Below are 26,074 nucleotides of genomic sequence, written 5' to 3' on the forward strand. Positions count from 1 at the left end.
AGTCCTGACTGGTACGTTGCTGCCAGTGCGGCTGCCTCCCTGCTGACCCCATTCCGAGTTTCCCGTTGGGTCAGTGGGTGGAAACAAAATCCCCGCCCACTGGCCCAGCAGGAAACAGCCTACAGTATTGTCACCGGCTCATGATAGAGTAGTGCGTACTGTACATCAGAACGTGTTGCAAAGTTCACTGTCTGCAAAGCAAAGTAGACAGTGAACTTTGCAACAGGGCTGGCCAGGGGGGCTTCTGCACTGCCCATGCCAAGTGCATTAGCAGTGCAGGGGCCACCCTGGAGAATCCTGAGCCCAGACTCCGCAATCCTTTTCATTCGGGGTTACTGCCATGCAGCCGCTGGCGGGAAGGGGGGGGTTGTAATGCCCAGGGACGCGCTGCTTTTAGGACCACCAGCACCACCAGTCCGTCCTGTGGAGGAACACTGGTGGTGCTGGTGGCCACATTGGTGGCGGCACGACAGCCACAGCGACCCTGGTGGTCAGTAGATGGCCAGGGTCCTAATAAGGCTCTTGGGTTGTACATGTCCCTTCTTGTACAAACTGCACACCATTTTATTAAGCCAGAGTTTTTATGCTAGAGGGATTTGCACATGCAGAGATGCCATAATAACAAGTCTTAATCCAGCTGACCTCCAGTTGACCTGTACATTAATGACATTTTCATCATTGCATGAAAAGGCAACACCACACTTACATGCATTACACACATACATGCATTATACACGAATGAATTACATATTTAAAATAAAAAACAGCACTTACCCACTGGCTGTGCATCCTCCTCGGTGCTCTTCTCCTTTGTTCAAGCCTGAAGAACTGCACTAACCAATCCAAATGCTGCTCTCATGCTGTTAACCATCATAAAAGCAGCACCTGGATTGGATGGAGTGGCCTGGCTGAACACTTCTTCAGGCCCTAGAGGCCTGTGCTTTGTCTCCACCCAGCTGTCATAAGGCAGCTGAGTTTAGATCTTCAAAGTGGGCATGTCACGTTGGCTGACGCAAAACAGCCTTCCAAACTGACTTGCTTACTATGGAGCGTCCAGTCAATCCAGTGCTCCAGTCTCCAGACACACCCACCATGACACTGGACTGGTGCGTGCCACGCCGCTAAAAATAAAATGGCAGTGAAAGCTTTTCTTTGCCATTTTATTTTTGATGGTGCAACATGCAGCAGGTGGGGAGAGAGACGATCCCCGTCCCTCAAGAAGAAACTGCCACTGGGAAAACCCTAATTCAAGAGCACATTACGTGAGCATGTGCTGCTGCTTGTTATTTGTGGTTTGTTGCGTTAAGCAATATTTCTTAGCACAAAATGCATTCTTGCTTTCATTTTTGGGCCAAGAAATAGCGCTAAATGCAGAATTACTCTTCTCACGGAATTCCACATAATCTCGGAGAATTATTAAGTAATTCCACATGAGTATGCTCCATGGAATTATGTAAGTAAGCCCACTCCAAATTTTAATAATTCTGATGCCTCAACAGTCGCCTCTGATGTGTAGAACATTGGGCATTCTGGGCTGTCAAAAACAAGGTTGAAAATCAAACGTAGCCGAAGTTCATCTAGAAACAAGGTGAAAACTGGGCACAACAAAGACATTTATGAATTAGTTTATAGCATCTGGACTTGACACACTGTAAAGTTTCACCAAAAAACATCATTTATGCCTTGAGTCCAAGCTTCGTCTACAGAGGTGTGATGCAAGAGCTGGGCTAGATGAAGTTCTTTGGCACCAGCTGGGGGAGGAGTGAAAGGATACCAGGGAGGTATTCTTTTTTTCCTTCACACATATGGTGATGGGAGCTACAGTGCTTACCCATGGAAGGAAACCTGCATGAACCAGATTTCTTACAAGAAGAGGAGACTGATGATTTCCTTAGATCACAGATCATTAAAAGAGTAACTTTTTATAGGACTGGTTAAGGCCAGTTTTCCAGGGGAGGAAAAGGAAGGAACTTAATGTGACATGGCTCAGTTAAAAACAGATACAGAAGTAGGGATACAGAGGTCTGACTCAAAAAGTGCATATTTAAGTTCATATTATTTATTTTGAAGGATCTAAACCTCCTCTAGGAACAGATTCTAGAGGTGCACTGGAAAATAAGACTTGGATGCTATCGTTTTCTAAGAATGCCTCCTCTTAGGTAGGGATCAATTTCAAATGAGTAATAAATAATATTGCTAACGTTTTTGGCACCCCACCATGTCAGCAGATTTAGTACTGCTGTGTAAATGGCATTTGGGGGGTTTCAAAATAAGAGACCGAGAAGAAAATTTCCAGATTGTACAACTTGTAATGCAGACATGCCACAACACTAATTAATGTGTACGCCTTTTACACAGAAGAAGATCAATTACTGAAGGGAACCTTGAGAGGAAGCGAGATGACTGCTGGATCAAAGAGGTTCAGCCACAATCATTTTATTAGATCTTAAAGCCTCCATTGATACGGTGGACCATGCTACCCTTTTTCTCCGCATTCCAGTTAGGAATTCCCACATTAGATAATGCAAATCCCATGGTGTGGGGGCCTAAGGCCACCTCTGATGCACCCCAAAAAATACTTGCAGACATGTGAAGTACACATATGCCCTAGAGGCATGCGTGCACTACATGTCATTTTTAAAAATGCATTTATAATGCAGTTTTAAAAGTTGCACATGCTTACCACCAAATTGGATTAAGTGGTAATTGCATTTCCTAAATGCCCAATTCGCATTTAGGAAATGCTTGAGACATGTGCTTTGGAAATCGCAAATAGGAATTCCCTATTTGCGATTTCCTATTTAGAGAATCCCAATTTGCGATTCTCTAAATGGGGTCGTAATTTTAAGGAATACCTATTTTTGCGATTCCTTCAAATTGCACAGTGAATAAATTTCATACATCTTGAAAGGCATTTTTGCATTCACAAACAGCCAAATTTTGCGATTCGCACCGTTTGCGAATGCAAAATTCCTTGATACATCTGGCCCTAAATCATTTATCTAAACTTTTCTATTTTTCCTTTTCTTCCAAACAATGTTTTGATTATCCGGATGCTTGTGGTGGAGTAGTTATTTCAGAGCACTGCCGATAGTAAATTATATGTGAGTAATGTGTAAATAGGTCACAGGGACACAGAATCAAATAAAAAGTATTAGTGGCCTTAAAGATTCTGCGACTCTGTGTGCCCAACTTAATATTCAAACATGCTTCCACTGGGTGCTATGATTCATGTTCTATTCTTCCTTCCTAATAAGATCCTGCTGTTCCCATCAGTCACCCAACCCGAGCTTCTGTACCAAGGAAAACAGGCACTGGCACTGCTTGGAAATGCTCCCACTAGATGGAGGCCATTGCAATGTCCTTGTGTTGGCTAGTGATACTGCAGGAGGAGCCTTCATCAGTTGTTGCCCAGTTGGTAGTACTGATGGCTAGGCACCATGCTCAAGCTACTACAGGCAGCTGAGTGCATCACTTCATGTGGCAGCCATCACCACTACGTCTCAACAATAGTGGTCCTCCTCCACAAGGTCCTCAAAGGCTTAGAGGTATTAAAGGAGATCCACTGGGACATTGTACACAGACTTAAAGTTTTGGATGGGTATTTTGAGTTGGGAGAGGTAGTGGGCTGGGTGCGGGGGTTGTATCCTGGATAGCTTTATCTTTTTGTTGAAACAAAGTTCTTTATTTTTTCCTACTGATGGATTTTGATGATGATCATCTTCATTATTATAATATTGTTGTTTTATTTGTTGTACATTTTACTGTAACTTCCGGAAAACAGGATGTTGCATTTACCTACCATCAGAGAAGACATTGAGCACTCAACCTGGTCATCACCAAGAAACTGGCCAATTGTCCACCCTCATCGTCCTCTCTCTATTTTACCCTCTACTTGACCTGAGCTCCCTTACCAGGCTACCTTCAGTGGAGACGGTCTGTCCACCCTCTTGCAATCAGCGTTGGAAAACTGGCGATGCATTTTCTTTGCCTCCCCCTTTCATGACTTGATATCATAGGAGAGTACTCAAACCCACATCAGTCAGTAATAGTAATATCTGTGTACTTCCCTACACTCTGCACCTAGCCACCCCTAATGAAGAATCCTACTGAAAACAACCCATGGAAGACAGGAGATGTGTTTATTATATTCTGCATTCTATAAAGTCTTCTGCAACTCTGAACACAACTACTCCCCCATCCTAGTTCTTACCTTAGCTAAAAGACACTGCCTGCCACTTCCCCCAAGACATGGTATTGTGGATGATGCAGTAGTTTTTCAACAGAGATTAACCATTGGACTTTAGCCTCAGCACTGCCCAAGATGAAAGACATCAAATGAAAGGCAACTAATCAGATGAACCAGCAAAGAAAGATTAACATTCTGCAAAATGAAGGATTCACATTCTGCAACATGAAACAATGAGAAAAAACAGAGTGAGCAGAAAATCCAAGAAAAAGACAAGCATAAATCAACACAGTGTAAGAGTAATTTCTAAAGTAAGTGTAATGTACATTCACGTCTCATTTGGTGGTTAACTTTGGTAGAATCGTCAGGTAGATAGATTCTGTGTTTGGCGTTGATTTTGGAAAAAAGTGCATACTACCTATCCTTGGCATGCTATTATTATAATTTATTCTCTGCACTATGATGCCCATTTCTGACCAGGATTAATTGGGTGGTGTGGCCAAATTAGCTATTGTTTTGTAACCTAACACTGAAAAAGTTTAGTATTGGTTACACCTCATAAGCCCCATCAAGTGTGAGATCTGTTGATGGTGGAAACAGATGACAGCACAGTAGATTTGTAAGCAAGGTAGAAGAGGTTTAGAGGTTTAATGACTGGTTACAGGGGTAATTGGGGAAAACTTTGGCGAGAAACAAACATCGCATGAAACATGGCCATGAGCTCAGCACATGCATTGTGAAAGGAAGATGAGAGTTACGTGAACCTCAGCAACAGTCTTTGGGAGCCAACAGATTCCCAAGTTAGTTATAGTTATTTTTGAAAATGACCTTTTCTGCAGGGTTTCCCTTGTCTTTTTGGCTTCTGACCTCCAGTTTGTGATCCTTTGCTGAATTTCATTTTTGCTGGCTTTAGATCTTTAGACACTTTACCACTTCTGACTAGTGCTAAAGTGCAAGTGCTTTCTGTCTAAATGGTATTGATGATTGGTCAATCCATGATTGACATATTTCATTTACTTATAAGTCCCTAGTAATGTGCACCATGTGTGCTCTGGGCACATGCTACTAGTGGGTCTGTAGCACTGATTGTGACACTCAAATAAGTATCCCTGTAAACATGTCTCAGACCTGCCACTGCAGTATCTGTGTGTGCCATTTTAACTGCCAGCCCACATACCTACTTGCCAGGCCCAAACCTTCTCTTTTACTCTATTTAAGTCACCCCTGAGCTAGGCCCAACGCAGCCCCATGGGCAGGGTGCAGTGTATTTAAATGGTAGGACATGTATTGGTTTGTTTTTCCATGTACTGATAGGGAAATAGTGTTAAATGTGGTTATCACTATTGCAAGGGCTATCTCTCCCATAGGATAACATGGGGATTGCCTTGAATTATCTTTTAAGTGTGATTTTCCATTGGGAGCAGATAGAGCTATGGTGTTTGGGATCTCTGAACTCACACTTTTAATGTACATCTTTTTGGGAAGCTGGTTTTTAATTTGTAAGTTTGAAAATGCCACTTTTAGAAAGTAAGCATTTTCTTGATTGACCATTCTGTGCCTCTGCCTGCCTGTGTAATACATGTCTGGGTCAGGATGACAGTTGGGCTGTTTGTAAATTCACTCTAGAATGTCACACAAAGTGAGCTCAGGTGTGCCCTGCATAATCCTATGGGTCTTCCGGAGGTAGAGTGGTGGGAGGAGCTTACACTTGCACCTGAATAGAGGTATACCTGTCCTTACATAAAGCAGCCTCCAACCCCTTGGAGTGTGTCTGGGAGAAAGGCAGAAATGACTAAAAGTACTAGACTCCTGAGACCACAACTTTAGAACACTTCTGGACTAAGGACATTCTGCTAGGAAGAAGAGTTGGATGTCTTAGGAGGGACTGACACTCTGCCTGTTGCTTTGCTGTGCTGGCCTGCTGCTTGCTGCTTCTGTCCTGGGATTGAAAGGATTGGACTTTGCTTTCTGCATTCTGCTTCCAAAGGTTCTCCGAGGGCTTGAGCTGAGCTTTCCTCCTGATAAATGTCTCAGGGACATCAAAGACGTCAACTGCCAGTACCTGGGCTCTCTTGCTGAGAGTCTTGACTTTCCAACTGGTGCCAAATCCAGTCCCTGGGCCCTTGAAAGTGAATTCTGGTGCAACCAAGAAGAAACTAAGTACATTGACCCCAGAGCAACTTCGTAACCAGCACCGTTGTCCGACTCTGTGCCGCTGTCTGCACCGGAGCCATGGTTCCTTCTGAGTGCAACGACTGTGACCAATGCTGTAGGCCCGATGCTGCTGCAAAGCCTTGGAAGTCCAACCCCAGCATGAGTCCCGAGTGCGTGTCACCGACGTCTGTGACACCACAAAGTCAACGCCTCACATCTTGACCTGCTGGATTCATTGACCCGCTGGATCCTAAGTAACCAACACCTCACCACCGATGCCGCATCACCTCCCCTGCAACCATAAAGAACTGACTTCTCACCTCCTCTGCCTCTCAGTAAGGAACCGACAACTCACTTTGCCTGTAGCAGTAAGGAACTGATGCTGCACCTGCTCCAGCAACGCCTCACCTCCCTCACTCCATGTAATGTCTTTGTTTCCTCATAGTTTTCAAAGGTACTGTGCCTGGGGTCCGTGCTTCTCTGTGACAGGTTTGCATTCCCTGATGAGCGGCGTTGGATTGTTGGGAATGACTCTGTCAAGATGTTGTGATAGCCCCAGTTGGGCCTACTGGGTTTCTAAGAGCTTTACTGACATTTAGGGTCTGATTATGAGTGTGGTGGTCTCAAGACCCCCACACTCACAGTGGCAGTCTTACTGCCGCAGTCCCGACTGTAAAGACTGCTGCATTACGAGTTTGGTGGTTTGGCTGGAGCCAAACCACCACAATGCTGCCAGTCCTGCTGGTGCGGTAGGACCGGCGCAGGTGGTGGTGAGCTCCTCCAGGCCGGCAGCAAGCCTAATACCACCATCCGTATTACGAGGCAGCAAACTGCCAGGCTTTTTGCGGCGGTCGCCCTGCCATGAAAACCCTGGGAGTAATGCACCTGGTAACAGGAATCCCCATTCCTGTCACCGGAACACACATCACCACACATCCACACACTTACAGATACACACCCCCACATGTCCACACACTTGCAGACACACACCCCCACTCACCCACACACTTGCAGACACATCCCCTACATGTCCACACACTTCCCACGCATTCATAAAGACACCACCACCCAACCGAACACAAACAGACACGCACTTCCACCCGACCGAATGCAAACAGACACGTACCCACACTTGCTCACACACAGACACGCACCCCCACTCACTCGCACACAGACACGCACCACCACTCGCTCACACACCCCCAGTCACTTGCACGCATACACACCCCCCTCTGCATTTATGCACATACACCTCCACCCTCCACATACATTCACACACACATACCCTCAGCATTCATGCACACACACACCCCCACTCTCCGCATACATTCACACCACCACCACGCATGCATACAGTCACACATGCACACCCATTCCGACACACACACACATGCTCACACACATACACACACACACCACACTCTTGCACCTACCACACATGCACACACCCCTTTCTGGTAGATCCACTTACCTATCTTGGCTGCACAGCAGCCCACATCGAGGTGGTCATCCGGGAGGGGGCAGATGTAAGTGGTTCCATTGCCAATGCTGCACCGGCGTGAAAGGACCGCCGTGCCATATGTCTTTTGAAGCCCACTTTAATGGCGGTCTTCGCAAAAGACTGTCAACATCAAAATGAAGGCCTTAATCTTTAAAAGTTTGTATCTTTACTTGTGTATGTTGGATTTTTGTCATTTTTGTCTTGTTTTACTGAGGTCAGTAGTAGCTATTTTTCTAAACTGGTGTGGAGCACTTTTCTTTTGTGATGTTTTCACTGTGTTACTGTGTGTGTGTACAAATGCTTTACACATTGCCTCTGAGATAAGTCTGACTGCTCGTGCCAATCTACCATCAGGATGAGCAGGGGTAATGTTAGGTGTGTGACTGCCTTACCCTCACTGGAGTGAGGGTCTCTACTTGAATAGGGTGCAAACCACTGCCAACTAGAGACCCCATTTCTAACAGTTATCAAAATTGGAATCCAAATGGCAAGGATACCATGTCTAAAAATATTTATAATAAAAGTTAATAAAAATGATACTGTGTACAGATGGTGCAAATTCATTCTACTGGCATTTTACATCTCCACAGATTTTCACGGAGTTACTCAAAAGCTCTGTAAGATTCTGCAGAGTTCTGCCCACCAAAACTCTAGAAAGAATCATCTTTGGAAAAAAACTTTAAGGTGTCTGCCAAGGGGCAAGAGACAGCTATGATGCTTAAGTGCCCATCTGGGGAAAAACAATTGTACGGGAGGACGGTAACAGCAGCTCTTGCACTTACGCACCACCATGATAAGTCAGTATGCTATCTCCACACTATCTCTGTGTAGACGCTGCTTCACTGAGCACTTATCTTGATTCACATAGGCTGAGTGACCACTGTCCTGTCCAGCCAGTGGCGCTGAGCGCTTCCCTCACAGACAAGTGCCTGATCAACTGCTCCCTCCTTCCTAACTCCAATACAAATATGGTACTCAGCTCACCCTTTCTGCTCCCGCATGGCTCCAGGCGGCATGGCACAGCAGCTTCTTCCAGGAGCTCTGTGGTTCATTCCTGCATGCAGGAGTCAGCAGTTCTGCTGTGGAGAAGGCAGCGGCAGAGCAGGCTCTACCGGGCTGCAGGGAGGGAAAGGTGAGTAGCTGAAGTCACAGGATGAAACCAGGGTGCCTGCTCTGTCCACACCTTATCTCCTCAACCTGTTGCCTGCACAGGATTAAAAGGGCATGTTGGCAGAAGCAGGACAGCAGCGGTGTGCCCCCTCCACTGCCTGGCACTCAGTGCCGCACATGTGTGGGCCACTGAAGTTGCCCATCCAGCTTGGGTGAGCAGGCTGCAGGGTCCCTCAGCCATCACCTGACCTGTGCCGACTGCTCAAACAGCATAGGTCCGTCAGGTTACAAGAAGCCCTTTCCCCTATTGAAAAGGGACTAAAAACTCCAGTTCATCAAATGAAATGACTAGGCACAAAAAGCGAAAAACTCCTACAGTTCCACTATGTCAATTACAGTGGCGTCTTTGTACTGGTGGACGGTGAACTCTGTACTGGTGGAGGTGAAAGTTTTTGCCAAACTTCCTGCTCCAAGCCAAGCACGGAGTGGCAAATACTCCGTGAACTCTGCCAGCGGATTAGAATTTACAACTCACCCCTAGAGCAGGGGTGAACCATAGACCAGGAACGGCATTAAGGTTCCACCTCTCAACAGAAGAGAGGTCTTGTAGAATGGAAAATTAAAATGTTGAGCATAAGCTGAAGTAAGATTAATTGAGGGCCAATCTTGTGAAACCAATCCCAGGCAACTACTTGCAAGCACTCTGAATGACTAATCAATCAACCGGTAAAAATGTTTAGCGGCACCCATCATCGTTCTCACTACAAACACTTAGGATTTGCAACTCTAGCCACAAGTTTGCATCATTATAAATAACTCACCCCTTTTCAGTCCATAAGGGTAAGCCTCTTCAAGACATTATGTTTTCTATAAACATAGATAGGTATTGGGCTTTGTTCCTCATGTTATTGTTGCCAATACTTAAAAACTCCCAATGTTCATTTTGAGTTAAACGATCAACCAAGCATGAAATAGTACATTTACCTAAGCTAAAGCTGTCACAATCATCACCTGAATCGTTATTTAGCATTTATTTATGCGATTTATCTGTTCCAAATGTGGTGTGCATCTACCTATCTATGCTGCTATCTTTTTGCCATGTAAATTACATACATAGGCAGTGCAGTGCAGTCCTTTGCACCTTTATTTATAGCTGAACAAGGTTAGGCATGGGCGGCAGGCATCTCGGCCCACATGTACACATTTTAGGGATTGCAATTTCCTAATTACAATTCTTTGTGAATTGCAGTCAGGAAATTGTAATTCCTATTATATGAAACCCATTGAGTTTAGTTTAGCGATTCCTAATGGGGTCACAATTGACCTACCTCGAATAATAAAGGAGATCGACTGGTTGGTGATATGACACTGCCTGATGGTGTCCCTCTAATCAAATTACGGAATGGTAAATGACCATTTCATGATTATGCAAACTAGACACTTTAAAGGCTGTTCCACTTTAATAGGCTAAACAACTAATGAAGGTCACTATCGCCTGAATACCCAGAGAGAGAAGTCATAAAACCAAGACTGCTGGCAATGTTGCAGAGACATTTAAATTCCCTTGTGCAGGAGATTAACCCCTAGAGTGCAAGTGTCGGCCACTGGCCGATGCCCACACTACCTCCCTGGTGCGGGTCACGACAAGTGGCCGACACCAGGGAGGGGGTTAAAAAATCCTCCAGTGCAATGCACCGGAGGATTATTATTTATTTGTGACTGCGAGGTGCGCTGACATCACATTTTTCCCCACCGGAGCAGCAGAGGAGCAGGTAAGTGTCCTCTCCCTACTTCGGTGAGGAAAAAAGGCCAAAACAGCCTCCCCAGATGCCAGGGAGGCAAGCTGGAGAGGGGAGAGTCTTCCCTTTCCATTAATGCATGCCAGGAAACGCCCCTAGGCACCAGGGATCTTAGTTGGGGGCTCAGCCCCGTGTAAATAGGCTGCCCCTACTCCCCTGTGGGGGCATAAATAAAAAAAATAAAAGGTTGAGGTTCTTCTGGGGGGCGATCGCAAACCCCAGATAATAAAAAAAAAAAGGATTAAAAAAAAAAAATGGCGGGTTTGGCCCTTCGAACACAGGCCGACCCTATTGGCTTTGTTAAATCATAATAGTTTTCCATGGGGGGGCGATTGGCCCCCCCAGGGAATAATTAAAAAAATAATGAAAGAAAACGGGGCCATTTTTTTTATACATGTGATTTGTTTGTTTATACATGTGTGCTTTGCCAAGGGAAAGCACACATGTATGAAAAAAAAAGTGATGTAGAGAGTCAGTCTCTCTCTTGCTCTCTCTCTCTCTCTCTCTCCATATATATATATATATATATATATATATAACGAGAGACAACTCTCTAAAGATATGTGCGTATATATATATATATTTACATGTGTTGTTTACCGGTAGCCACAATTGGCCCCCCAGGGAAACCACACAAATATAAACGTGATGATGGATATGTGGTAAGGTGAAGTAATTTTATGGGGGTCATTATGACCCTGTTGGACGGCGGTAATATGGTGAAAGGTACTACCAACAGGCTGGCTGTACCTTTCCCCAAATTATGACATTGGCAGTTTGGCTCAAGCTAAACCGCTAATGTACCACTCTGTCCGCCAAGGTGGTAACAGCCGCGAGGCTGGAGACCTCAGTCTTCAGCCAGGCGGCCGTCATAATCCCACCCTCGGGATTATGACTCTGCCTACCATCATGGTTTTCTTGGCAATCATACCACCACGAAAACCATGGCGGTAGGCACTATCAGTGCCAGGGAACTCTTTCTGTGGCACTGAGAGGGGTCTTCCCCACCCCCCTCCAGAGAGTCCTCTACCACCCCCCTTCTCCAGACCCCTCCCGACATCCACACACACACACTCATACACACACATATACACACGCATACCCACATACACCCACACATGCACATGTACGTACCAACATACCGCAACACACACTAACATACATTGAAGCACACACTCACATTCATTCATTCACACACGCATTCCACGAGACTCACACCCGCATGCACGCATACAAAATTAGACACAAAAACAGACACACACACACAACACCCTCCACCCCCTCTCCTGTCGGAGAACCTAACTTACTTGCTTGCAGGGGGTTCTCTGGCAGGAGACGGGACGCCTCACACACACCCACAAGCAATTTTGTGGCTCTCTCTGCCTTCTACGTAGGCCAGTACATTAGAGGGGCAGTTTGTCCAGTAGCAGAGATGGCGTCTCATTCGATGACTGCTGCTCAAGCTCTAACTCGGGTTATAGAAGACAGCCCTGATGTAGGATCAGAGACTGAGTCAGCATATACTGTAGTGTAGCCATTTTTAATGTAGCTTTCTGTGCATTTGCTTAAAGTATTAGGCCTCTGTGCACTTTGCCCTAGATGCATTTTATTTAGACTCGCACTGTTATTTTACAATAACCAGTTTCACGGTCTTGTTTTATTTTCTTCTATTACACTGTTTAGCTTACTTCAGCACTGCAGTTCTCAAACAATACATTCTTGCTCGCTCTGTGCTTCAGTCAAGGATACAGTCTGGTACATTGCCGATAGAAGTGGTAGAAGTTTAGTCTTTAGGGTTTGTAGAAAGTACACATTCTTACGTAGGGGCATTTTTTAGAACACTGGTTTGTTAGTTATAAAAACACTTTCTAGTCCTGGTACCCACAACTAGATGCCCTGTTGCAGATGCTGATCCAGATCACATGCTTTTTCTCAGGTATGAGGGTCGATGTCCTCCCGGGGAAGCCTGAAAGGCAGGCTTAGAGCTTCACATGCTGTGCTCAAAATATAACTTAGAGAGAGAACGTAACCTAGTTGTACTATGATAGCATTATTTTTATGTTTCACTCTCCTCATTACTATTTCAATCCTACTGTGTTGTATGGTTCTGGTTATTGCGGCTCACGCCTTGTTATCTAAAATGCAGTCGTTTTATTAAACCAATCTTTTAAACTCAAACTGCCTTTGTCATTTATATATGAGACCGCACTGTGTATGAGAGAACTGGTTGTGACCTGAGTGACCACGACTTCCCTGGGAAGCACTAAGATGTCATGCGCTCGGCTGCCCAATTGTCTCTTCCTTTTGGGAGAGATAAGGCACTGCTAGTTAGCCAGACTCAACCCGGATTTGGGGTGACAAGGGTCCTTTCCCGTGGTGCAGACTTAGTCCCCCACACTGTGAATGATCTTGCCGCCCAAAAATCCAGTAGTCTCATTAGGATAATGAGAGCCTATGCGACATGGTGCCGCCAACATTTGGTCTGGCTCTAATTTTCGGGTCCACCAGTTTCTCTGGGTCTCATATAAAATAATGATCCCTCAGTTCCTTTAGCAGAGACGTCCGTGGCACTGAGGACTTCCACCACCGCGGTATAGGTAACCCTGATTACAGCGAATGGCTGTTCAAGCTTGAACCTTAAAAGGAAGGACCCCGTCTTGGTGTGCCTTCTCTGAACTCTTGCTGTTTTCCTAATGGCAAATCCCCAGGTAAGACAAATAGCTCTTAATATGAGACAACCGCTTACAGCACATTTGCTTGCACATGGTCTTATGATCCAGGGTGGTCCAGTCACGTTTATGGTGGCCACCCACACAGCCTATAGAACAGAACTTTTTTACTCCTGGGTCACATTTCCAGCAGTTGATGGGAACATGAATACATTTCACACTTATATGGTTGAGAAGGCGCCTGGCAGTACAGGGCGTACGCATACCTAGAGATACCTCTATCTTATCAAGAACATAATAATTGGCTTGATGGCGCCCTACCCCATACAATATTACCAATAAAGTTAGGTCCACTAAGTATTGATGGTCCAACCTGGCCTTTATTGGCCACATATACACCACATCCTGCGGTTGCAAATATGCCGGTGGTTGAAGTTTGTCATTTATATACAGACTTGACGGCTACATACATACGCTTAGTACAATTTGTGATGCAGACACTAATTACAAACCCAGTGCATGCTGCTCCAGCACAACCACATGCAGTAGCACCAGGTATAAACTCGGTGACTGTACACTCTATTATGGGTAAGGTTTCGGCAAAACGGGAGGAGACTCCATTTTGGCTGGCACAGAAAATAAATACGCTGGAGGCAGTATTTCCCCATACGGGACCTCAGGACAAACATAGAATACTAACTATGAGTTTACAATTTGGAATGGTTCCCATAGTGGAACATTGTAATACACGGGGCACGGTATTTGCCGCGCTCTATACGACGGCACACGGTACGCCGACATTGGCCAACTTACCGGACGTGCTTAAACAAATTCAGGATGAATACGGGGCTGCCCCGGCCTTAGATTTAGGAATGCAACTGATGGGCAACTTTGCCACGGTTTCTTCAATAATCCTAAGTAATCTTAAAGGGGAAGCAGTTGCACTTGCAGTACGCATGCGTCTTCGTGACGTCCCGCAACAAGATCAGGAGCGGGAACTGCCTAAAATAATAGCGGAAACATATTCCAGTATCGGTCGAGATAGCCTACGGGCTAGACCGCAAAAACCTCAATTTCAGGGAAAAAATAGTAAGGAAAATGCTAAACAGCAACCTGGGGGTAATAAAAAGCGCTGGGAGAAAAAACAACAGACACCTAAAAAAGAAAAGGGAGAATCTCCACGTACGGAGACCCCGCAGAATAGGTATAATCTCAGAAATAGGGATAATCTAAAAACGCCTGACAGATATCAATATACTGATACACGCCAATCTCGTTCCTTTCAGGACTCATTGGAAAAGAGAAATGAGAGAGGTGGGCGGTCAGAGCGGAGAACAGAGTACATGAAACCGAGACAGGAATCACAACGCTCTTCGGAGGTTTCTGTCAAGAAGGAAGAGAAACCGATGCAACCAAAACACCAGTTTAAAAAAAAGAAGGTGGCAGCAGTCTCAGTTAGACATGCCACTCAGGAAGAGAGTTCCCTTGAAGAACAAGACATGGGCACTAGCACTGCTAGACAGCGCGGCAGAGGTCACAATAGTTTGCTAGAATCTTTTAGAGCATCTGGAAGTGAAAGCAACTGATGACTTCATACAAGTTGAAACAGAAGATATGCGTGTCCCTGAACCTGATAGGGTGTATACATTGACTTTACAATTGGAAGGAGACATCGAACGCACTATGCACGCAATCTTTTGGGATCGTGTGGTCAAGATATATGAAATTCTGCTGGCTGAACAAGATTGGCTGCCTGATTTTGTCCGCACCTGCCCCGTTGGGGAGGAAGTAATTAAACCTTTTTTCTCGCCCCTTGTTCCAGGAGAACTCGAGGAGTCCTATTGCATCAAATGGGCTCTAACACAGGCACCTGCCTTATACAGAAATCACATAGGGTGGGATAGGGATTCTACATATCATGTAATTCCGATTAAAGGTGAACCTCAGCCACAACTGCAGTTTCCAATAAAACATGAAGCAAGGGCACCGGTGAGGGAAATACTTACACAACTAGAAAACCAGGGGGTAATTGAACCCTGTGTCTCACCGATGAATAATCCCTTATTCCCTGTAGCTAAACCGGACCATTCATATAGAATAGTCTTAGACTTCAGACATTTGAAAGGACATAAACGTACATATGCTATACAAAATTCACATAGCGCCGCACTGATGAACAACATTGTGCGGAAAAAATATAAAACAACTTTAGACATCTCGAATGGATTCTTCTGCCAGAATATACCTGAGAGCAGGGATTTGACAAGCTTTGGCGTGTTAGGCTCCCAGAAAACATTCTGTTGTTTGCCTCAGGGGTATAAGAATAGCCGGGACTGTTTGCGGCTCGTGTGCCTGCAGTTTTACACGAGTTGGACCCTGAAGCTTTGTCTTATGTAGATGATATATATATCTCATGGATGAGGAGTTGCTACAACATTTTAGATGAGTAGCCCGCATTGTTGTAGGGTTTGCCAAAATTGCCTACAAATTTAACTTAAAAAAATCTAAAAGTGCCTTCCTCAGCATCATATTCCTGGGATACGAGCTGTCGAATGAAGGTAAGAGCCTAGCGCCCCAATTCTTAGAAAAGTGTGCACAATTGCAGCCACCTAATACGATTAAGAAACTCCAATCATTATTGGGATTTCTACATTTTGGCAGAACATACATTCCTGATTATGCTACACGCATTAAACCTTTATATGAATTGATCCGTCCGGATTTTTCAAGCAAATTCTGGACAATTGAACATACACATACTCTTAGGGAGTTACAAGCAGATCTACTAGCCGCAAAACATTTACATACATCGGACAATAAGACGCAGTTGGTCATCAGGGTGATAGCTGGGGCCATTGGATTTACGTATGTCACATTTAATGAAGGTGAGACAGTCCCGATTGGATACAAGTCCCACATGTATTCGGCTGCTGAACAACGATTTGCACCCACAGAGAAAATTCTCACTGCTGTGCAGATGGCTGTTACTAAAGAAAGACCCCTGGCCCAGGGAAAATGCATTATTGTAGTTTCCCCTATTCAAGCCCCCGAGGCTGTTACAAAAGCTAGCGTTCCGAACGCAAAAGCACTTCACCCGCGATGGATACAATGGGCTACGTCTTTAACAGCCACTGATGTAGATTACATTTTTGACCCAAAGTTACAAACTCAGGAATTTCTGCAATATGAAGTAGAATATCCAGTTCCCGCTGACACGTTGCCTATTGATCAATATCAAATAGTTATGTACACCGATGGCTCTGCGCAACCGGCGGTTGGAACAAAACACCAATATTCAGCTGCATGTGCAGTAGTGAGCGGCCATATGGAAGGGGAGAAATTCTATCCCCAAAACACTCATACACAAACCTTAGGGGATTGTACGGCACAATTGTCTGAGCTGAAGGCTCTGCTGATGGCATTAGAACATACAGATCCAACACAGTTTACACTGATTGTTTGTGATTCATATTATTGCGTCCAGTCTTTTAATGAATACCTACATTACTGGCGCTTGAATGGGTTCAGAGATTCGAATGGCAACACCATAAAACACAGACTACTGTGGGGTAAGGTAGCAGACCTGAAGGAGACACTACCCAAAGTCCATGTTGCACATACACTTGGACACCAGCACATTGGAATACACGTTGCTGAGAATACTTTGGCTGATGAAGCCGCAAAATCGGCAGTGGCAATTGCCAGTGTAGCTGCAGTGACTCGTTCGAGTACCAAACCAGACACCGAGATTCTGGCTGCCATAAAAGCTACGGTTGATGGCACGCCTTGTCCTAAAGGATTTCCTAATAAATACCAATACTTTATGGGAAGTATGCTGAACGCTGAGGTTAAAATTCCTAGCGTGGGCGTATGCGACATCCCCAATAAAGTTGCAAGACCACAATTTATTAAAGCAGCGCATGAGGGAGTTGCATCTGCACATGTTGGCGTGGCCACCACAATTTCGCTATTACAGGCCCGTTACTGGTGGCCTGGTCTCTATAAAGAGACTAAGCAGTATGTCCTTTGTTGTGACATCTGTCAACAAATTAAAGTTTCAACAGCTAAGCGCCCGCCACAGACACCCCTCTTAATATCCAACAGACCATTACAATGTGTGTACTTGGATCATTACGGTCCGCTAACACCGGATAGTGCACACAAATATATACTAGTCGCTGTTGATTCTTGCTCCAGATTTGTGTGGGTGTGGCCACAGCGCTCGGCTGACCCTCGGACTGTTATTAAAGATTTGCAAGTCTTTGTCGGTACATATGCAGTTGTGGCATTCCATTCGGACCAGGGCCCTGCTTTTGCCTCCAGGGCATTCAGGGACAACATGGCTTCATTGGGGGTCCAGCTCCAGTACTCGTCTCCATTTCATCCAGAGGGAAATTCTGTTGTAGATCGATTAAACCGCGATTTAAAGCAATCCTTAACAGCCAGAGTCTTAGGTACGGGTCGTAGTTGGCTAACCCACCTATATGGAATTCAGAGAGCACTAAATAACCTGCCTAGAAGGTCCCTAGGGGGTCGTACTTCATATGAGTGCCTGTTCGGAACACAAATGTTTGTTCCAGATTTTGATGGTCCTGGTGTGGAGGCGGCGGAAACGCCTTTTGACATAAATGATTGTGTCAGTGTTTTGCAGGAATTACAACAGTTCCGTGAAGATAACTCTTCTAAAAGTGCTGCCTCCACAGGAATTAAGGTTGTGCCAGTAACACCTACCGGCTGGATTCCCAGAGTTGGGGATCTTGTGCGTGAAAAGGTTGCAGTGAAGAAAGAATTTGGCCCTTCTTATCGAGCACCAGTCCCTGTGTTGGGGATACACGTAATGAGAACTGTTATTCTACCCCCGTTGCCAGGTGCCAAAGAAAATCGCTTTGTTTCTCTTGACAATGTCAAGTTACAACATGTGGCCGATTCTACACAGCCGACCAAGAGGAACGTCCAGTAGTTCCCGAATCCCTCTCACTACTGGGGAAGATGTTCCACTTCAAGTTATCTATACCAACACTTTTGCCTCTCCGAGCTTGGGGAGGGTGGATGATGATCTTGCATTAGTTCCACTAATAACCAATGACTTGGAAACCTTTGATCAAGTCACCATGACCACTGAAGTAACGGATGGTGCTATCTACAGTATACCACGCGAGAAACACCAACTCCTCCATTGAATACGGCGACACCTTTTTCACGAACTGCCTCTGGTTACTTTGCCAACAACAATGATGGTCTATCGGACTCGTTTGCCTCTTCGATTACTGACCTGTCAGGTCCACGTAAGCTGATGTATTGGCTTAAAGATACGTATTTTGTTTTTCCATGGAACTATCTGTGGCTCTTATTGACTATGCTAGCATTTTTCTTTGGATATGGTTTGTCGTTACCTTTTTTCTGTTAATACATGGCCATTTAATTCCTGAGAGATCAGCGGTTGAACAGGTGGAGGAGGTGTTGAAGCCACATTTTTCATCACATTGGGTTCGAAGAGACTTGTCCTTTGTGAACATTTCTGCAGTGGCAATTCTGGATGGGATTGTGTGGGATAAAGTAATGTTTGATATATACGGTCCCACTGAGATAATTCAAATACCGTATGTCCTAAAGTTTCTATGAATGATATAGTAATACCGGGCATTGTATCTGATGATTGGGATGTGAAGACAGTTGATTCCATGATGACTGAATTACAGTATTATACTGTCTATGAAAATGAAGATGTATACCAGTTTAAAGACAATTATGGTGACATGTTTTGCTATAATTATTATGGCCACCATTTTATACACAAAGCAAGTAGTCCAAAAACGATATTTGACTATACGCAATGGGAGCATTGCCCAACTCCCCCACAAGGGAGTTCCAAAACTTCTTCTGAAAAATTTACGTACTTTTCCGGGCATCATCAATTGAATGCTAAGTCATATTACTTTATGTTAACTCCGTCTAAAGATAAACAAATGTTGTTGACTAATACGAAATCCATATATTCAGATTCTTTTGGTTCCCGACTGTCAATTGAAGGATATGAATATTTGTCAAATAATGTTGATTTGAAAAGTGTTTGGGGAACAAAACATTGGCAGATAAAGGGTAGAGAAACATTGTTTAGAGCATGTCTCATTCACGTCCAAATGATTTTTTTTAATGAAACGGTACAACAGACTAGCATACCTGTCCCTGCAAAAATTAATAACTGGCAGAAATACATTAATGCCACTTTTAGTGAGCTTACAGACTGGGTCCAGAATGATACATTTAACATTTCATTGACACATCCGGGCGGGTGGTTATTGTGGCCCATAGACACCAGTGGGTGTCATCAACATTTTGTCACCTCCTCGGGGGGTTTCCGGACGAGTAGGTCAGACCCTCGCTGTATATCACCAAAACATGCTGAATTAATTACTACATATAGTGTGGGAAAATTGTGCCAACAATAGTTGAAATCATCCTCACTAGATGCAGTTAAGACACATCTCGCTCTCCTATCTAATAACACTGCCTTACAAGATTTTTTGTCAGGCCCGAAGACACCACGTAGGAAGCGTTTCTTGTATGAAGTATACAATGAAATATGGAATCTTTCTCAGCAGGAGGCTGCAGCCCGGTTAAGGCAGATAGATCAGGAAAATTTTAAAAAGGCATTAGCTGTTGTGGATAATGGAATCACACCTTGTCCCACCGAATATATACGATTAACAACATTGTTTCTTCTGCTATAGACATTATACGATATGTTATGTCTTCGTTACATCATGGACAATGTCAGACCAGGTCCATTATGCAGTTGGGTTGGACACATCAGACATTGATGGTGGGTCGCATTCCGTGGCAGCACATCAGTGCCAGGGAGATATTTTTTTCCTTTAATTTAACGCGACAACAACAACTAATGGCTAAGAAGGAGGCGACTTATGTCATGCTCAACATTGAAAAATTTGAAAGATTGCCTTTTACCGTGGCCGAGATCCCCTCTGCAGAGTGTTTGATACACAGGGTTATTAATCTGCCTATTTCTACGTTACAGTTCACTTCTTGTCTGAAACATGTTCCGGTAGGCAGGTATGAGAAGTTAGGAGATAGTTATATCCATGAGGTGTGGGAGCTTTCCTTCTTCTACAAATGCCTCAATGGCATGAAAGAGGTCTTTCTTAGCGGTAGTGAATGCGAGACTTCAGCCAGCCATTCGATGATTTGTAAGCAGCTGTCCGTGCATGGGGCGTGTAATGCCTTGGTTGCGAACTTGGCTTGCTATCTAAAGGGAGTTCCGGTCCCCTTGATTAAATGCACATTCCAGGTGCTTTCAAACGGCAGCTGCGTCCTCCTCAATAGTGAAGACTGTTGTGGCATGCGGGCCGGAATAGTTTACGTTGTTTCGGTCACTAAGGTCGTTACATGCTGCAGGAGTGTGTTGTTTCCCCCCACTAAATTAAGGGAGGTAGCAGATATCTGGCCTCACATTCCTACTTCCAAGGTGAATTTCGACAAGTTAAGTAGACTAAAGTCTTTATTGTTTCAGAAGCATGTGGCCCTTACATCTGCACGCGAGACCTACGCACTTCAGGTGGCAAGGTCATCAGCGGAAATACATTCCCTGTTTAATACCAACTTTCCAAGCCACTTTGGTGAACTCGTGGGATGTATTTTTAATGCATCCAGCACAGCTGGATTAGCAAATTTTTTCAAAGCCGTTGGTGTTGGTTTCATTCACACCTTCTCTTCCATATTCGGTTTAATACCTTCGGGTATTCATTCAATTTTCGGAAGCCTTTTTGGGGGATTTCCGATAACTTTGGCCTTATTAGCCGGCATTTTGCTGTTGCTGTTGTTTTTCCGCAATGGCTGTCCCGCTGCAACAAGGACGAATGTGGGCGCTCCCGTCAGCGCAGCTGTGTCGTGAACGCATGATGCAGCACTTTGGAGCAACACTCCTGGATCATTTGGAGTGTGACTGGTCTCTGTCATTCAGACCAGTTTTGGATTGTGTGCAGCCCGTGTTTCAGTGCCGTTGGTGCTCTTTTGAACATGCACTGGACGTCTGCCTCTCACAGCAACACCCCCCAGTGGTTGATGCTGATCTGTTGATGATCCCGAAGAGGGCTCATTCCCAGACATGCACGCTGCGGCTGCGTTTGCTTTGTGAGGCTGATTACGAGATACCCTTCCTGGAGGAAGTTGATACTAACTCATTTACAGACTCTGTACGGGATGCCGCCTTGGTTGACACTGGGGCTTTGGAGCACACCTGCTCCTTGATAGTCTTTGGCGTGGATTTTCCGGTTTTGTCATCTGCCGAAGTGGAGAACCTCCTGCTTTCCATGGTCACTATTTGAATTGAATATAGTCTAAATTGACACTGTTATATGAATTCGGCATTTAGCCGCATGCTTATATTTTAATTATGGAATAGTGTGCTTTGGTGTCCTCTTGACTTGTTGAAATTCTATAGGGTTTTTAATAATCTTTTAGCTTAGGGCATTTTTTGCTTCAGATTAAACCACTTTCTGCCGACAAGGGGAAGGTGTAGTGTAGCCATTTTTAATGTAGCTTTCTGCGTGTTTGCTTAAAGTGTTAGGCCTCTGTGCACTTTGCCCTAGATGCATTTTATTTAGCCTCGCACTGTTATTTTACAATAACCAGTTTCACGGTCTTGTTTTATTTTCTTCTATCACACTGTTTAGCTTACTTCAGCACTGCAGTTCTCAAACCATACATTCTTGCTCGCTCTGTGATTCAGTCAAGGATACAGTCTGGTACATTGCCGATAGACGTGGTAGAAGTTTAGTCATTAGGGTTCGTAGAAAGTTCACATTCTTACGTAGGGGCGTTTTTTAGAACACTGGCTTGTTAGTTATAAAAACACTTTCTAGTCCTGGTACACGTAAGGTGGAGATTCCGACCAGGAACCCACAACTAGATGCTGACTGCCCTGTTGCAGATGCTGATCCAGATCACAGGCTTTTGCTTAGGAATGAGGGTCGATGTTCTCCCGGGGGAACCTAAAAGGCAGGCTTAGAGCTTCACATGCTGTGCTCAAAATATAACTTAGAGAGAGAACGTAACCTAGTTGCACTATGATAGCATTATTTTTATGTTTCACTCTCCTCGTTACTATTTCAATCCTACTGTGTTGTAGGGTTCTGGTTATTGTGGCTCACGCCTTGTTATTTAAAATGCAGTTGTTTTATTAAACCAATCTTTAAAACTCAAACTGCCTTTGTCATTTATATATGAGACCGCAATGTGTATGAGAGAACTGGTTGTGACCTGAATGACCACAACTTCCCTGGGAAGCACTAAGATGTCATGCGCTCGGCTGCCCAATTGTCTCTTCCTTTTGGGAGAGATAAGGCACTGCTAGTTAGCCGGAGCTCAACCCGGATTTGGGGTGACAAGGGTCCTTCGCCGTGGGTCAGACTTAGCCCCCCAGACTGTGAACGATCTTGCCGCCCAAAAATCCAGTAGTCTCATTAAGATAATGAGAGCCTACGCGCAATACTGACACAGCATCTGAGGGAGTGGACAATGGGGCAGAATCTGGGAGTGATTTTTCAGTCGGCGGAGTCCCATCTGACGACACCTCTTCCAGTGATTTTGAAGGAGACGATAATGGCAGCCGTGCTGTCCCTTCGCAACCACAGTCTGTGCAGCGGGACAACATCAGGTTAGCCGAACCCAGAGAGCAGGTGCATGCGGCCACAAGCACATAGAGAGTGCTCTCTTGGCAGCCCCCCTATTTAATTCCGCTCCAAATCCCACCTTTTACTGGTGAGGCTGGATGTAATGTCGATACGACCAACTTTTTGCCAGTCGACTACGTCCATCTGTTTTTGGACGTTAACTTCCTTCAGGAAATTGTTCAGCAAACAAATTTGCGTGCAGAACAATTTCTGAGGGAATGTTGAGGCACTCTAGGGCTCCGTTCTAGGGCACGCCAGTGGACTTCCACTTCGCTGGTTGTATTTTTGGGCCTTACACTCAAAATGGGGTTAGAGCAGAAACCCACCTTGCAGTCCTAATGGATGACTCACACGGTTTGGGTAACCCCCATCTTTGCACCATACATGAGCGGAGATCGTTTTTTGCTACTGCAGTGCATGCTGCATTTCAATGACAATTCTGTTGCATTGCCCCGGGACCATCCAGACCTTGACAAGTTGTTCAAAATTCGGCCTGTCGTGCAGCATTTGCCTGCCAGGTTTCCAGAGGTCTATACTCCTGGAAGGCATATAGCAGTTCATGAGTCCTTGATCCTGTACAAAGGACGGCTGCTGTTCAGACAGTACATTGTGAGAAAAAGAACTCACTATGGCATAAGTCTGTACATGGTGTGTGAAAGCTCTTCTGGCTATGTGTACAGCTTTAGGGTATATACAGGGAAGGACTCTATCCTAAACCCTGTTGGTTGCCCTCCCGCGTTAGGGGTCACAGGTAAGATTGTATGGGAACTTGTCCAACCACTTCATCACGAAGGTTATAACCTTTATGTGGCAATTTCTATACAGGAGTAGAGCTGTTCAGTGAGCTCTACAAAGCTGGCACTGTGGCCTGCGGTACAATTCATTGTAACCGCAAAAGATTCCCGCAGGAGCTTGTTTGCAAGAAGCTCCAAAAAATCCCAGAGTACTGCATTGCGTTCCAATGAACTGCTCGCAGTCAAGTTCTTGGATAGGTGTGATGTATATGTGCTCACTACTATTCATGATGAGGGCACTTCCCCCATCATGGTTTGGGGTCAGATGGCCAAAGTCCACAAGCCTATCTATATACTTGATTACAATAAGTACCAGGGCAGAGTGGACAAGAACAACTAGGTTCTTCAACCATACAATGCGTAAAACAAGCACTTGGTACAAGAAACTATTTACCCACTTGATCCAGATGGTAACATACAATGTGTATGTTGTTTACCGTCAGACAACCACAGGAAGACTCATGACTTTCCTTGATTTCCAGTTGTCTGTAATTGAAAGCCTCACTCCTGTTACAGAAGCAGCAGCAGCCTCCACCTCATATGTTCTGGAGGATGTGGCAAGGCAGAAGGAGCGACACTTTGCGGATCGAATTCCTAAAAAACCCAAGAAGGATCATCCAAGTCGTCACTGTAAAGTGTGCTCGAAGCATGGAAAGCGTCAGGAGAGTCAATATTACTGTCCACCGTGCCCATCTCAACCAGGCTTCTGTGTGCCTACTTGCTGTATGTTGTATCATACTAAAGCAAAGTTCTGGGAAATCAACTGAGGTGGAGCTGCCATTGGGTAATCCTTCAGTGGCAATGCACGGATACCAAACGTCCATTGGCCACTGCTTCGTTAGGAAAGGAGCCACAGAATTTTACTTCATCTACTTCAGGAAATCATGGACTTCCTCATGGCCTGCTTGAGACCTACATCAACTGTCAGAACATGGTAGGTGTTCTGTTCAATTAACGTGCATTTAAGTCCCCATACTGCACATACTAGTGACAGAACATATGCCACATTGTCACAGAGTACCCTGTGTGGCAGAATGTTAAAAGCATGACTGAATTTTGAAGTGCTTGTTAGGGAACTTATGAATACTACACAAGGACCACCATGATTGCCAACGAGAACCATAGTAAGTGTAATAAGTCAAACAAATGTCCTGTTGGAAATATTCACTAACATTTCTACTTGTTTGAAATGTGCAAACTCAATGTGTAGCTTCACTTTCAAAGCAAAAGTAGAAGTGTTGGTGAATGGGTCCCACAGGATATTTGTTTGACTTTTTACTTTAAAGACCTTAGGATTTCTTCACAAGCATGTCTGCCTTAGTTTCAATGGTAGATAAGCTCGCTCATTTTGAGGAATAGGCCTCCCAAGGCATAGTCGGACACCCCAAACTTGCATCCACAATCTAGTATAGGTTCACTTGGCAACTATACAGGATTAGTCAGGAATCTGATAAGAACAGAGACATGAATGGGTAAGGAAAGCTTATGTTAGGTGGGCCTTCACAGGGATATTGCACAGGTAGAAGGCAGATAGTAAAGGTAGTACAGATGTACATCATCTACACCTATTGATTCAAACCCATTGGTGCCATCCCAGCACTGAAATTACATGTACGGGTCAGTGTTTGACCTGCTTTTCATGTTCATCCTCCATGAGAACTTAGTAGATGTTCAGTTTGCTGTATGATAAGTGCATTACAGTCACAGCACTGCACATGATGTTGGCTGGGACATATGCTACGTTCTCACGGACTCCCCTGTGTGCCAAACACTACCCTTTTTCATAGCCTATGACCTTCTCTTTAGGGAATATCGTGAGAATTCCCCAGCATGTCTCCCTTAGTTTCAAAGGTAGATATGCTCACTCAGAGGAATCACTTTGTACGGCATACTCGGACACCCCCAACTTGCATCCACAAACTGGAAGGAGTTGGATTTAGCACAGTGAGTGTGTTAAAGGTGCATAAAAAACATGTCTTCCTGAGCCTCGGGTGGCTGCCATGGGAGTCACTAGTATAGGTTCTTTACGCATGCATTAGGTATTTTTCAGGAAGAAGGAGGCGGTTACTTGGCAGATGGCAAAATGTAGTTAAACTTATGCCATTCGGTGGCATATGAATGTGATGGGCCCTTGTCTGGCAGCGGTAAGTTAATGTGAGTGCAGTAATT

This window comes from Pleurodeles waltl, chromosome 7, assembly GCF_031143425.1.
Source record: "Pleurodeles waltl isolate 20211129_DDA chromosome 7, aPleWal1.hap1.20221129, whole genome shotgun sequence".
Lineage (NCBI taxonomy): Eukaryota > Metazoa > Chordata > Amphibia > Caudata > Salamandridae > Pleurodeles > Pleurodeles waltl.